The sequence below is a fragment of the Neolamprologus brichardi genome, chromosome 12 (genome assembly GCF_056152115.1).
Source record: "Neolamprologus brichardi isolate AB-2024 chromosome 12, ASM5615211v1, whole genome shotgun sequence".
In the NCBI taxonomy this organism is placed as follows: Eukaryota; Metazoa; Chordata; class Actinopteri; order Cichliformes; family Cichlidae; genus Neolamprologus; species Neolamprologus brichardi.
In genome coordinates, this window is record NC_142115.1 from 10,096,304 (window position 1) to 10,109,254 (window position 12,951).

Here is a 12,951-nt window from a genome sequence, read left to right on the forward strand (position 1 = left end):
AAAATATAATATAGTAGAAATAGTATGATTTAGCAGAAATACTGTAATCAGCACATATACTGTAACATGACAGAAATTCCTCCACTTAGTAGTAATACTATAACATAACACAAATGTTATGATTTGGCACAAAAACCATGATTTGGCAAAAATACTATGATTTAGCAGAAATACTATGATTGAGCAGAAGTACTAAGATGTAGTAAAAGTACTTTGATTTAACAGAAATACAATTATGGTGGAGTAATACTTTAAAATGGGAGAAATATTGATACACACACATATACACAGAGCCTAAAGGGAACAGTATTTGTGCCATGGAGTGTTAACAAGAATGTGAGGTCCATATTAGAAAAGTTGGTAAAATGATAAAAGTTTGCAGAATTGTAATAAATGATGAATATGAATTACTGGTCTGTGATAGTGTATTAATTTGTAGGGAAAAATACATGTAGACCAAGGTGGAATTGAACCTACGACCTTTGGCTTGCAGACCCATGTCACTACCAACTGCGCCACTGGGAAAGAGAGCGGGCGCCTGGAAAACAGGGTGATGAGCTGTCAGAATTAGATCGCGGTGAGAGGCGAAAAACGCCGTTTTTTGGAGTTGGAAAACGTTGTGTAACTCAAAAACTAGGTGGACTAGAAGCACAATTCTTGTACTGGTTGAATCAGCGGACTTTGGTGTACTTTGACTGCGATTTTCATTGCTGTTTGTACATCCGTCGCGGAGATATGACAAGAGAAGAAAAGGAAGACCTCAGATATGATTGGCTGGCTTACAAGCCGTGAAGGCCCCAATATGCAAATTTGAATGCCTGAGCCCTCAGATATGATTGGCTGGCTTACATGCCGTGAAGGCCCCAATATGCAAATTTGAATGCCTGAGCCCTCAGATACGATTGGCTGGCTGGGAAGCCGTGAAGGCTCTGATTTGTAAATTTGAATGTCTGTCCTCAGATAGGATTGGCTGCCTGGGGACCTGGCAGTAATATATAGAAATAGTATAATTAAGCATAAATACTACATTTAGTAGAAATACTATGTTTTAGCACAAATAGTATAAAAAGCAGAAATACTATAATTTAGCAGAAATACTATATTAAGCAGAAATACTATAATTTAGCAGAAATACTATAAAAAGCAGAAATACTATATTAAGCACAAATCCTATAAAAAGCAGAAACACTATAATTTAGCAGAAATACTATATTAAGCACAAATACTATAAAAAGCAGAAATACTATATTAAGCATAAATACTATAAAAAGCAGAAATACTGTACTATGATTTGGTAGAAAAACTATAATTAATCAGAAATAGTATATTTTGCAGAAATACTATATTAAGCACAAAACTTATAAAAAGCAGAAAGCTCAAATCATATGAAAAGCAGAAATGCTAGAATTGAGCACAAGTCCTATAAAAAGCAGAAATACTATAAAAAGCAGAAATACTATAATTTAGCAGAAATACTATAAAAAGCAGAAATACTATCATTTAGAAATACTATAACACACACAGAAAGAGAGAGAAGCCAGTTTTTAGGTCAGTCAAGCAGCCTGGGAGCTGCTAAATTTGAATCCACCAATCAGAGAGGCTGTGTACTTTTTCCCGCCAAAAGAGGTGCAGCCGTTTTTACACACACAGCAGAGAGACAGGATTTTTGCAGTCTATTTCTCATAGTGAGGACTAAACTCAAACAAATGACCATAATTTCCTAACCGTAGGGGCTAGAACGGTCATTCTTACACCGTTTTGTTCAGAAGAGATTGGGGAATCTTAAAGTGTTCACAATTTATCATTAAAATATGAATTATTAAAGATATTTGACTTATAATGCACCATAACTGAGTAGAGGCGAAGCAAAAACTGCCTTGACTTCCCCTCAAACAACGCTTTGTAACTCTAAATCTATTTGGAGTATCGATATCATTCTTTCACCGTAAGAGACAGCAGGCTTTGGTGAATAGTCATGGAAATTTTCAGGTCTCTGTGGAAATCCATTAAAAAGATATGACGAGAGAAAAAATTGCCTCATTTCCAGAGTTTGAAATCTGAAGAAATCTGAGCGAAGGACGAATTTCCTACCCTCAAACAAGTCTAACTCATCTCAGAACGGTAATAGGTGAGACAAAAATTCTTGAATTGTGAGCGTCAGGAGTGTCTGAAGATATATCGGGACAAGCCTCATGTCTTAACGTCGCTTCGTTAAGGAGATATGACGATTCGAATATGCCTCTCATTACAGAAATCAAGCGGTGATTTTGAACAAACTTTCCATTGACTTTCTATGGAGTGTTTTCAGACTTTGTGTTGGTCTGAGGAGATTTGACAAAATTCTATAAATCCCACAACAATGATAATGACATTTTCTGAAAGCCAGCAAAAATACCTACGTTTTGATGTATAATTTGTGGAAGTTGAGTGAAAATTGAGCAAGTAGCAAGAAGTTGTTCGGACATGAAGAGAAAATTGCCAAAGGTACAGCAGCTCACTTAGAACCAACTGCATAGCAACCATAACAACCCATGTATTTTGTGAAAAATCAAAATTTTGCAACTCAAAACTTAAAGAGGGATAAGATGAAAACGGTAACAGATATGACAAAGCTGAATCATACATGAATAGCTCAATAATTTGTGAACATTTTAAAGTTTGAATGGTTGTTCTAGGTGAAAGTATGAGGAAGTAGTTAAGTTTCAAAAACAAGCAAGTTTTAGCAGAATTGCGGAAGTTTTCCATTCGTTTCAATGTGACAAATTAAAGGAAAAAAGCTTAATATTTTAAAAAGTATAATAGCAAAAAATAGCAAAAGTCATAGCGATCATTAGCAGAAATAGCAGAATAGTTTAAAATTTGAACGGTGAAAATCGGCTGAAAATTGTGGAAGTAGTTAAGTGCCAAAAAACGGGAAAAAAAGTGGCAACTAGAATAATAATAATAATAATAATAAAGTATAAAGAATAAAGAGAAACAGGAAAACAATAGTGTGGATGCCTTAAAGCATCCACACAATTTGCATTTCCTGCGAAAATGCTGTGTGGATGCCTTAACGTTGAAGATGTCTGCTGAAAAAAGCTGAAAAAGTTGCAAAGAGTTGTATGGTGGTGAAGACACTTAAAATTCTGCTGAATACAGGTGAAGAAGCAGAAATTTTTTTTGAAAAGTGGTGAAAAGGCTGAAAATATTTCAGAAAAGAGATGAATCAGCAGAATTTGGGCTGAAAAGAGGTGAAAATTCTGCTGAAAAGAGGTTTTTACTGAAAACAGCTGCTGAGAATTGTGCTGATAAGAGGTGAAAAGGCTGAAAACTTTGCAGAAAAGAGTTGAATGAGAAGAATTTCTGCTGAAAAGAGGTAAAGAAGCAGAAAGTTGCGCTGAAAAGAGGTGAATCAGAAGAATTTGTGCTCAAAAGAGATTTTTATGATAACAGCTGGGATTTGTGCTGATAAGAGGTGAAAAGTCTGAAAATTTTGCTGAAAAGAGTTGAATGAGCAGAATTTCTGAAGTAAAGATGGAAAGAAGCAGAACACTGCGCTAAAAAGAGATGAATCAGCATAATTTCTGCTCAAAAGACATAAATCAGCAGAATTTCTGCAGAAAAGATGGAAAGGAGTAGAACATTGCGCTGAAAAGAGGTGAATGAGTTGGGATTTGTGCAGAAAAGATGGAAAGAAGCAGAAAGTTGCACTGAAAAGAGATGAATCAGCAGAATTTCTGCTCAAAAGAGTTCAATCAGCAGAATTCTGCTGAAAAGAGGTTTTTGCTGAAGACAGCTGAAAAAGCTGGGATTTGTGCTGAAAAGTGGTGAAAAAATGCAAAATTCTGCTGAAAAGAGTTCAATGAGCAGAATTTCTGCTGAAAAGAGTTCAATGAGCTGAATTTCTGCTGAAAAGAGGTGAATGAGCAGAATTCTGCTGAAAAGAGGTTTTTGCTGAAAACAGCTGAAAAAGCTGGGATTTGTGCTGAAAAGTGGTGAAAAAATTTAAAATTCTGCAGACAAGATTTCAATCAGCAGAATTTCTGCTGAAAAGAGTTCAATCAGAAGAGTTTCTGCTGAAAAGAGTTAAAAAAGTTTAATTGTTAACTGAAAGAAATTTTGCCATAAGCCGGATTTGAACCCGGGCCTCCCAGTCTGAGAACGGATGCTCATCTCACTGAGCTAAAACACAGGTCAACCCGGCAAGGAAAATCAGTGAGGCCACTGATAATGTGGCAGAAAAGGGCAAAAAATATTGCAAAAAAAATTCAATATCTCAAAAAGTATAGAAGTTATGAGCACCAAAAGTCATAGCCGGCATTAGCAGAAAGAGCAGAATTTTTTGAGATTTGAACGGTGCAAATAGCACAAAAACTGAGGGAGTAGTTAAGGTCCAAAAAGTGTACGGAAGCAACTAGAAGAATAATAAAGATTAAAGAGAAACAGGAACTCAATAGTGTGGATGCCCTATGAGGGCATCCACACAATAATAAAGAATAAAGAGAAACAGGAAAACAATAGTGTGGATGCCTTAAAGCATCCACACAACTAGAAAAATTTGCATTTCCTGCGAAAATGCTGTGTGGATGCCTTAACGCTGAAGATGTCTGCTGAAAAAAGTTGAAAAAGTTGAAAAGTTGCAAAAAGTTGCATGGCGGTGGAGAGACTGATAATTCTGCTGAAATGAGCAGGAGCTGCTGAGAATTGTGCTGATAAGCTGAAAACTTTGCAGAAAAGAGGTGAATCAGCAGAATTTCTGCTGAAAAGAGGTAAAGAAGCAGAAAGTTGCGCTGAAAAGAGATGAATCAGCAGAATTTCTGCTCAAAAGAGTTTTTTTCTGAAAACAGCTGAGATTTGTGCTGAAAAGAGGTGAAAAGGCTGAAAACTTTGCTGAATAGAGTTGAATGAGCAGAATTTCTGCAGAAATGATGGAAAGAAGCAGAAAGTTTTGCTGAAAAGAGATGAATAAGCAGAATTTCTGCTCAAGAGTTTTTTCTGAAAACAGCTGAGATTTGTGCTGATAAGAGGTGAAAAGGCTGAAAACTTTGCAGAAGAGGTGAATAAGCAGAATTTGGGCTGAAAAGAGGTGAAAATTCTGCTGAAAAGAGTTCAATCAGCAGCATTTCTGCTGAAAAGAAGTTTTTGCTGAAAACAGCTGAAAAACCTGGGATTTGTGCTGAAAAGTAGTGAAAAAATTTAAAATTCTGCTGAAAAGAGGTGAATGAGCAGAATTTCTGCTCAAAAGAGTTTTTTCTGAAAACAGCTGAGATTTGTGCTGAAAAGAGGTGAAAAGGCTGAAAATTTTGCAGAAGAGGTGAATGAGCAGAATTTGGGTTGAAAAGAGGTGAAAATTCTGCTGAAAAGAGTTCAATCAGCAGAATTTCTGCTGAAAAGAGGTGAATGAGCAGAATTCTGCTGAAAAGAGGTTTTTGCTGAAAACAGCTGAAAAAGGTGGGATTTCTGTTAACAAGAATCTGAGGTCCATATTAGAAAAGCTGCTAAAATGATAAAACTTTGCAGAATTGTAATAAATGATCAATATGAATTACTGGTCTGTGATAGTGTATTAATTTGTAGTGAAAAAAACATGTGGACAAGGTGGAATTGAACACACGACCTTTGGGCTTCAAACCCGTGTCATTACCAACTGCGCCACTGGCAAAGAGAGCAGGCGCCTGGAAAACAGGCTGATGAGCAGTCAGAATTAGATCGCGGTGAGAGGCGAAAAACGCAGTTTTTTGGAGTTACAAAACGTCGTGTAACTCAAAAACTAGGTGGGATAGAAGCATAATTCTTGCACTGGGTGAATCAGCGGACTTTGGTGAACTTTGACTGCGATTTACATAGCTCTTTGTACGTCGCGGAGATATGACGAGAGAAGAAACGGCTTCATTTTCGGAGTTTGAAGACAGAGAGGAGGACAGATTTCCACCCCTCAAACAAACGTAATTTATGGCTCAACGGTAAGATGACTGTAAAAACTGCTTCGACCGTGAGTGTCAGCAGTGTCTGAAGATGAATTGGCACAAGCCTCATGTCTTAACTTCGCTTGGTTAAGGAGATATGACGATTTGAAAATGCCTTCAGTTTCAGTATTTCAGCTCTGGGTTTCACAACCTCCCCATAGACATTTGACTGCGATTTTCATTGCTCTTTGTACAACCGTTGCTGAGATATGACGAGAGAAGAAATGGCAGACCTCAGATATGATTGGCTGGCTGGGAAGCCGTGCAGGCTCTGATTTGTAAATTTGAATGTCTCAGTCCTCACAGAGGATTGGCTGCCTGGGGACCTGGCAGTAATATATAGAAATAGTATGATTAAGCATAAATACTACATTTAGTAGAAATACTATGTTTTAGCACAAATACTATAAAAAGCAGACATACTATATTAAGCAGAAATCCTATAAAAAGTAGAAATACTATAAAAAGCAGAAATACTATAAAAAACAGAAATACTGTAATTAAGCAGAAATATTATATTAAGCACAAATACTATATTAAGCACAAATACTATAAAAAGCAGAAATACTATAAAAAGCAGAAATACTATAAAAAGCAGAAATACTATAATTTAGCATAAATACTATAAAAAGCAGAAATACTATGATTAAGCACAAATACTATAAAAAGCAGAAATACTATAATTTAGCAGAAATACTATAAAAAGCAGAAATACTATATTAAGCACAAATCCTATAAAAAGCAGAAATACTATAATTTAGCAGAAATACTATATTAAGCAGAAATACTATATTAAGCAGAAATATTATATTAAGCACAAATCCTATAAAAAGCAGAAATACTATATTAAGCACAAATCCTATAAAAAGCAGAAATGCTATATTAAGCAATATAAATATCCTATAAAAAGAAAAAATACTGTACTATGATTTGGTAGAAAAACTATAATTAATCAGAAATACTATATTTGGCAGAAATACTATATTAAGCACAAATCCTATAAAAAGCAGAAATACTATAATTTAGCAGAAATACTATATTAAATACAAATCCGATAAAAAGCAGAAATACTATGTTAAGCACAAATACTATAAAAAGTAGAAGTACTATATTAAGCACAAAAACTATAAAAAGGAGAAATACTATGTTAAGCACAAATCCTATTAAAAGCAGAAATACTATATTAAGCAGAAATACTATAAAAAGCAGAAATACCTTAAAAAGCAGAAATACTATAATTTAGCAGAAATACTATATTAAGCACAAATCTTATAAAAAGCAGAAATACTATATTAAGCACAAATCTTATAAAAAGCAGAAATACTATATTAAGCACAAATCTTATAAAAAGCAGAAATACTATATTAAGCACAAATCTTATAAAAAGCAGAAATACTATATTAAGCACAAATACTATAAAAAGCAGAAATAGTATAATTTAGCAGAAATACTATTTTAAGCACAAATCCTATAAAAAGCAGAAATACTATATTAAGCACAAATACTATGAAAAGCAGAAATACCATTAAAAAGCAGAAATGCTATAATTTAGCAGAAATACTATAACAAGCAGAAATACTATAATTTAGAAATACTATAACACACACAGAAAAAGAGAGAAGCAACTTTGTAGATCAGTCAAGCAGCCTGGGAGCTGCTGAATTTGAATCCACCAATCAGAGATGCTGTGTACATTTTCCCGCCAAAACAGGTGCAGCCGTTTTTACACACGCAGCAGAGAGACAGGATTTTTGCAGTCTATTTCTCATAGTGAGGACTACCCTCCAAACAAATGGCCATAATTTCCTAACCGTAGGGGCTAGAACGGTCATTCTTACACCGTTTTGTTCAGAAGAGATGGGGGAATCTTCAATTGTTGACAATTTATCATTAAGACATGAATTATTAAAGATATTTGACTTCTAATGCACCATAACTGAGTAGAGGCTAAGCAAAAACTGCCTTGACTTGCCCTCAAACAACGCTTTCTAACTCTAAATCTATTTGGAGTATCGATATCATTCTTTCACCGTAAGAGACAGCAGGCTGTGGTGAACAACCATGGAAATTTTCAGGTCTCTATGGAAATCCATTAAAAAGATATGACGAGAGAAAAAAGTGGTTCATTTCCAGAGTTTGAAAGCTGAAGAAATCTGAGCGAAGGACGAATTTCCTACCCTCAAACAAATGTAATTCATGGCCAAATGGTAATAGGTGAGAAAAAAATTCTTGAATTGTGAGCGTCAGGAGTGTCTGAAGATATATCGGGACAAGCCTCATGTCTTAACGTTGCTTTGTTAAGGAGATATGACGATTCGAATATGCCTCTCATTACAGAAATCAAGCGGTGATTTTGAACAAACTCTCCATTGACTTTCTATGGAGAGTTTTCCGACTTTGTGTTGGTCTGAGGAGATTTGCCAAAATTCTATAAATCCCACAACAATGATAGTGACATTTTCTGAAAGCCAGCAAAAATACCTAAGTTTTGATGTATAATTTGTGGAAGTTGAGTGAAAATTGAGCAAGTAGCAAGAAGTTGTTCGGACATGAAGAGAAGACTGCGAAACTTACAGTGCCTCACTTAGAACCAACTGCATAGCAACCATAACAACCCATGTATTTTGTGAAAAATCACAAAGATGAAACTCAAAACTTAAAGAGGGATAAGATGAAAATGGTAACAGATATGAAAAAGCTGAATCATACATGAATAGCCCAATAATTTGTGAACATTTTAAAGTTTAAATGGAGTTTCTATGTGAAAGTATGAGGAAGTAGTTAAGTTTCAAAAACGAGCAAGTTTTAGCAGAATTGCGGAAGTTTCCCATTCATTTCAATGGGACAAATTAAAGGAAAAAAGCTTAATATTTTAAAAAGTATAATAGTTATAAATAGCAAAAATCATAGCAGAAATTAGCAGAAATAGCAGAATAGTTTAAAATTTGAATGGTGAAAATAGCACAAAAATTGTGGAAGTAGTTAACGGACAAAAAACAGGAGCAACTTGAAGAATAATAATAAAGAATAAAGAGAAACAGGAACTCAATAGTGTGGATGCCTTTGAGGGCATCCACACAACTAGAAAAATTTGCATTTCCTGCGAAAATGCAGTGTGGATGCTTTAAAGCTGAAGCTGTCTGCAAAAACTAGCTGAAAAAGCTGAAAAATTGCAGAAATTGTAAAAACTTTGCAGAAGCAAAGGAACTTTGCTAAAAAGTAATAACACAGCAGAACTGCAATATCTTAGAGGAAACATAATACTTGGCAGAAATACAATAGCATAGCAGAACTTGGCAGAAATATTGTAACTTACCAGAAACATGATAACTTCTCAAATATACAAGAATTTAGGAGAAATAGTATAAGATAACAGAAAGAATATATTTAGCCAAAAATACTTAAACATTACAGAAACACTATGATTTAGAAAAATAGTACAACATAGCAGAAATACTGTGATTTACCAGAGACACTGTGATGAACTATGAATATTGTAATTTTAAATTAATACTATGTTTTAGCACAAATACTATAATTTGACAGAAATATTATCATTTGGCAGAAATACTATGTTTCAGCACAAATACTCTGGTTTAGCACAAATATTATAACATAGCAGAAATACAATTATATAGCAGAAATGCTATATTTAGAAAGAAAAATATAATATAGTAGAAATACTATGATTTAGCAGAAATACTGTAATCAGCACATATACTGTAACATGACAGAAATTCCTCCACTTAGTAGTAATACTATAACATAACACAAATGTTATGATTTGGCACAAAAACCATGATTTGGCAAAAATACTATGATTGAGCAGAAGTACTAAGATGTAGTAAAAGTACTCTGATTTAACAGAAATACAATTATGGAGGACTAGTACTTTAAAATGGTAGAAATATTGATACATACACACATACACAGAGCCTATAGGGAACAGTATTTGTGCCATGGAGTGTTAACAAGAATCTGAGGTCCATATTAGAAAAGCTGGTAAAATCATAAAAGTTTGCAGAATTGTAATAAATGATGAATATAAATTACTGGTCTGTGATAGTGTATTAATTTGTAGGGAGAAAAACATGTTGATCAAGGTGGAATCGAACCCACGACCTTTTGGTTGAAGACCTGTGTCATTAACAACTGCGCCACTGGGAAAGAGACTGAGCGCTTGGAAAACAGGGTGATGAGCAGTCAGAATTAGATCGCGGTGAGGGACGAAAAACGCCGTTTTTTGGAGTTACAAAACGTCGCGTAACTCAAAAACTAGGTGGATTAGAAGCATAATTCTTGTACTGGGTGAATCAGCGGACTTTGGTGTACTTTGACTGCGATTTTCATTGCTCTTTGTACAACCGTCGCGGAGATATGACGAGAGAAGAAACGGCAGACCTCAGATATGATTGGCTGGCTGGGAAGCCGTGCAGGCCCTGATTTGTAAATTTGAATGTCTCAGTTCTCACAGAGGATTGGCTGCCTGGGGACCTGGCAGTAATATATAGAAATAGTATTATTAAGCAGAAATACTATATTAAGCAGAAATACTATAATTTAGCAGAAATACTGTGATTTAGCACAAATACTATATTATGCACAAATACTATATTAATCACAAATACTATAAAAAGCAGAAATATTATAAAAAGCAGAAATACTATATTAAGCACAAATACTATAAAAAGCAGAAATCCTATAAGAAGCACAAATACTATAAAAAGCAGAAATACTATAAAAAGCAGAAATATTATAATTTAGCAGAAATATTACACTAAGCACAAATACTATAATTTAGCAGAAATACTGTATTAAGCAGAAATAGTATAAAAAGCAGAAATACTATAAAAAGCAGAAATACTATAATTTAGCAGAAATACTATATTAAGCAGAAATACTATAAAAAGCAGAAATACACACACACACACACACACACACACAAACACACACAAAAAGAGAGAGAAGCAACTTTATAGATCAGTCAAGCAGCCTGGGAGCTGCTGAATTTGAATGCACCAATCAGAGAGGCTGTCTACTTTTTCCCGCCAAAACAGGTGCAGCCGTTTTTACACACACAGCAGAGACAGGATTTTTGCAGTCTATTTCTCATAGTGAGGACTACCCTCCAAACAAATGGCCATAATTTCCTAACCGTAGGGGCTAGAACGGTCATTCTTACACCGTTTTGTTCAGAAGAGATGGGGGAATCTTCAAGTGTTGACAATTTATCATTAAAATATGAATTATTAAAGATATTTGACTTGTAATGCACCATAACTGAGTAGAGTCAAGCAAAAACTGCCTTGACTTGCCATCAAACAACGCTTTCTAACTCTAAATCTATTTGGAGTATCGATATCATTCTTTCACCGTAAGAGACAGCAGGCTTTGGTAAATAGTCATGGAAATTTTCAGGTCTTTGTGGAAATCCATTAAAAAGATATGACGAGAGAAAAAACTGCCTCATTTCCAGAGTTTGAAATCTGAAGAAATTTGAGCGAAGGACGAATTTCCTACCCTCAAACAAACGTAATTCATGGCCAAATGGTAATAGGTGAGAAAAAAATTCTTGAATTGTGAGCGTCAGGACTGTCTGAAGATATATCGGGACAAGCCTCATGTCTTAACGTCGCTTGGTTAAGGAGATATGACGATTCGAATATGCCTCTCATTACAGAAATCAAGCGGTGATTTTGAACAAACTCTCCATTGACTTTCTATGGAGAGTTTTGAGACTTTCTGTTGGTCTGAGGAGATTTGCCAAAATTCTATAAATCCCACAACAATGATAGTGACATTTTCTGAAAGCCAGCAAAAATACCTACGTTTTGATGTATAATTTGTGGAAGTTGAGTGAAAATTGAGCAAGTAGCAAGAAGTTGTTCGGACATGAAGAGAAGACTGCGAAACTTAAAGTGGCTCACTTAGAACCAACAGCATAGCAACCATAACAACCCATGTATTTTGTGAAAAATCACAAAGATGAAACTCAAAACTTGAAGAGGGATAAGATGAAAATGGTAACAGATATGAAAAAGCTGAATCATACATGAATAGCCCAATAATTTGTGAACATTTTAAAGTTTAAATGGAGTTTCTATGTGAAAGTATGAGGAAGTAGTTAAGTTTCAAAAACGAGCAAGTTTTAGCAGAATTGTGGAAGTTTCCCATTCATTTCAATGGGACAAATTAAAGGAAAAAAGCTTAATATTTTAAAAAGTATAATAGCAGAAAATAGCAAAAATCATAGCAGGAATTAGCAAAAATAGCAGAATAGTTTAAAGTTTGAATGGTGAAAATAGCACAAAAATTGTGGAAGTAGTTAACGGACAAAAAACAGGAGCAACTTGAAGAATAATAATAAAGAACTAGAAAAATTTGCATTTCCTGCGAAAATGCAGTGTGGATGCTTTATAGCTGAAGCTGTCTGCTGAAAATAGTTGAAAATAGCTGAAGAAGTTGAAGAAATCAAAGTCAGTGTTTAAAAAGTTGTTGAAATTTTAATAACTTTGCAGGACAACATCAAGTTAACAAAAATGTAATAACTTAGCAGAAATGCAATAACTAATAAACATAACAATTCAGCAGAAATGTTGTAGTTTACCAGAAGCCACAACTTAGCAGAAATGTAATAATTTAGAATAACATAACTTAACATAACATAGCATAACAAACAAAAGTAGTGTAACCTAGCAGAAATAATATAATTTAGTAGAAAATTAAAAACTTAGCAGAAATGTAATAATTTAGAATAACATAACTTAACATAACATAACATAACAAACAAAAGTAGTGTAACCTAGCAGAAATAATATAATTTAGTAGAAAATTAAAAACTTGGCAGAAATATTACAACTTATCAGAACTGCTATAATTTTGTAGAAATGTAATAATTAGGCAAAACTGTCAACAGATAACAACTGAAAAGGCTGAAGTAAACTCAAAGTTACTTGTTTAACTGTGAAAGATGACCAGAAACATTAGAAAAGGAAGAAAATCA